This window comes from Protobothrops mucrosquamatus, unplaced genomic scaffold, assembly GCF_001527695.2.
Source record: "Protobothrops mucrosquamatus isolate PMUCROS unplaced genomic scaffold, P.Mucros_1.0 scaffold2716, whole genome shotgun sequence".
NCBI classification, from domain to species: Eukaryota; Metazoa; Chordata; class Lepidosauria; order Squamata; family Viperidae; genus Protobothrops; species Protobothrops mucrosquamatus.
In genome coordinates this window covers 61,301-64,874 of record NW_015388759.1, presented here as the reverse complement: position 1 = coordinate 64,874, position 3,574 = coordinate 61,301, and positions in this window count along the sequence as shown.

Sequence of the window (3,574 nt, the reverse complement as noted above, 5' to 3'; positions counted from 1 at the left end):
TGTTATGTAATAAAAAGAAGGCAGTTAGGAATCATACATGTTCTTCCAACTGCAAATGACTCCTAAAGAAAAATCACCCCAGCAATTCAACTGGTATAATATCTAGTCAGATAACTGTACCAACATCTGATGCCTTGCAATATTTATAATAAATGTGTGAGGAAGTTGATTGGAAAAAGTTATTACTTTGAAAAAAGGCAATCATCTGCAAACCAATAGGTTATGAGGTCAGTGAAGAAATTGACTTTAAAACTACTTTACTTCCTCAAACTTCATAATTTAGTGTATATATATATATATATATATATATATATATATATATATATATATATATATATATGTGTGTGTGTGTGTGTGTGTATATATATATATATATATATATATATATATATATATATATATATGAATGAAGGAATGAAACCATTCACAAAATGACTGCCAGGTTGGACATGATCCCAACAGCATATTCACTTAACAGAAGACAAATTAGTGAACTTATTCTCTGCCACTTCACCAATGCCAGCATACCTTTGTCTTTCTTGCTAGAAAAATGTTTACTCCTTCAAACAGTATTGGGTTGGAACCATTCATAAAGAATTTTAAACACCTGTGAGGATTCAGAGGCATTCTTGTGAATATATGTCTTACAAATTTCATAGACCTGTTTAATTGTTTTTAGGGGTTGGGGAAAAGGTTGGCAGACAACCAGGACAGGATCTGTAGTCTGCCCAATACCCACCGGCAGCATGTTTCCCAGCCTTGTCTTAGTAATTTATTACAACTAGCTAAATAATTCCAAAAATGTTCATCAAGGAAGAAATTCTGGTAATTTCCATTCTCTTTCTTTGCTAGTTAAAAGTGAATATTAATTTTTAGTGGGACAAAAAGGATACACTGAACATATGGGAATTAATGACACTAACTGCATTTGATATATTGTTATTTACCCACTTTGTAGTCATGTTTCCACACCATTTGTGACTCTCCATTTGAAAAAGAGCCCCCTGACAGAGACAAAAGTGGCTCATTGAAGCAAGAGACAGGGTAAGAAAACTTCCATGGCATTTTGGCAATTATCGTCTGACAACTGGTCAATCAAGGAAAGAATGTCCCACCCTGCCATGAAAAGGAATCACAAGTAAAGCAGAGTAGTCTGTCTTTCTTATGTCAAGGTATTGACTTAAATATTGTGTGTATGTGTGTGAGTGAGAGAGAAAAGAACTGAAATGGAAATGAGCTGGTCAAATAGCAAGAACTGAAAGCAGGTGGACCAAGGCAGTCATAGAATGGATCCCACTTGATAAAAAGAATCTATGAAAGAGACCTAAAACAAGCTGGATCAAGGACATCAGCAAGTAAGCCCAGTTGGCTAAAGAAAGCTCAGGACTGTATTGATTGGAAACATGCAGAAGAGGCCTTCATCCTGCAGTGGACAGACCATGGCTAAAATGATGATGATGATAATATGTGCGTGTGTGTTTGATATGTCATGTGTCATATCCAGGAGGCTCAATGAGTACCAAAACAATGAGTATCAAACAAATTTTTCCTATAAAGAATAATGTAGTGAGTCATAAGGTAGCTGACACTGAAAAGTTCTAGCTTGTGTGTTGAGTACAAAACAAACAATGAGTAGCGGAACAACATTTTCAAATAAAAATGAGTTGAGTACCAAATTTGATAAGTTTCAATGCTGTTGAGTACCAAGGTACCACTATGTATGTAGGAATGCATGTATGTATTAAAGAGAGACTAAATTCATTAGAAAAGGCTAACATCAGGCAAATAATAGAGGATGACTGTATTCGCCTTAGTTTATTGAACAGCCTGGAGAAATTAAAATATGTGAAACCATGGAAATTCATGTGTCATAAAAAAGATTCCAGGCCAATGACTTTATATAAGTTTGCAATGGATCAATTGCTATTGAAAATGAGTGCATTTATAACTTTGGTTGTATCACACTGATGAATAAAATGCAACCTGGAGCAATCCTGGAGTATATTCTTGCTTCAAGGTCTCAAATGCTTCACAAATTACCAGCCCAGGGACTGCCTGAGTATCATTGTGACTGCTATAGCTCTTAGCAAAGAAGCATAAAAGCCAGCAATCTAGCACTAGTGGATTTTTGAAAGGTCTTCTTCGGTTACCTTCTGCTCTTGCACTGCTGACTCTAGAGAAATTACCAGATGGAAATTGCCTCTTGTTGAAGAAATTAGATACAGAGTGTTGCAAGAGATCCAATTTTTTCCTGCTAGAGATAGTTATACTATTTGCTGTATTTTCTCTCTTTTCATTTTACTGACTAAATACTGTATATATTTGCAGATAAACTAAAAATTTTAGAAGCCAAAATATAGCCCAAAATTGGATTTGATTGATCTGTGTATGGGCTTACCCATGAGTATAAATGAATATATCCTTGCATATAAGCTCATTCAGAGAGAAACAGGCCTTTGGATTTTTAAGCAAAATACAATCAAAAATGTGGATTCGCTTATCCATGAGTGGCACATTTTTTGTGGCATTCTCATTAAAAATTCTAAGGTTGTGTATTTTTGTGAATATACGGTATTTATATTACTAATACAGGTATATAACACTTAGACGATTTCAGTGCAGTTTTGCTGAAGAAAACTGTTTCTACTTCCATACTCCTCATTGCATGTGACAGATATAAATCTAGGAGTTTGCACAAACTCCATGCCCTTATAGCTGCCTTTAGACTATGTTTGCTGAAGGAATTATAAAATGAATTTGTGATTAATGATATGCAGCACATATTCTTTTTTTATATAATCTATAGCACTACAGTCCTGATAGAATTTACACTATGGCAGTGGCCAGTTTGTACTAGCACTACTATTGGTGAGGATGGGAAACCAGTCAACATTGCCTAAGTTCAGTGAGTGCAGTGTGTTGGATGAGAAAAAGTGAGTTTGGAGTTAACTCCAGGCAAAATGAAGGTGCCATTAGAAAATAGGAAATTGATCTGCATATGAAAGTCAATTATTTCAGTTACCAAGTAACTATTGCAGGAAGAGGTATTATAACTATCCATCCACATTGCCACACATTTTACTATATTCTCATGCATATTATGGGTGAGTCACACCCATAACAATGAATGGAGAACCATGCATATGCCAGAAATGTACATGAACATGAATTCACATGCTTCTTGACAGAAGTGCCTTTATATAGCACAAACAACTCCAGGCCCCTAAAAGACAGAAATAGCAATAGCACTTAGAATTATATACCACTTCATAGTGCTTTACAGCCCTCTCTAAGCAGTTTACAGAGTCAGCATATTGCCTTCAACAATCATTCAGGAAAAAAATAGCTGAAGCCTTCCTACCTTCCGACTCAGTTGGAACTCGCAAGTCTTAGCTTGAGGACCTCACTAGTCACTCAATCGGATGTCATGACGTAACATTGGTGACACGTTGGTAACGTGATATAGAGTATAAATAAGGGTTAAGGGTAAAAATCTCACTTTTACTTTTTTTTTACATTGACTACCGACGAGAGAAATTCTGTTAAATATTTTTAACAAGATATAAAAACCCCT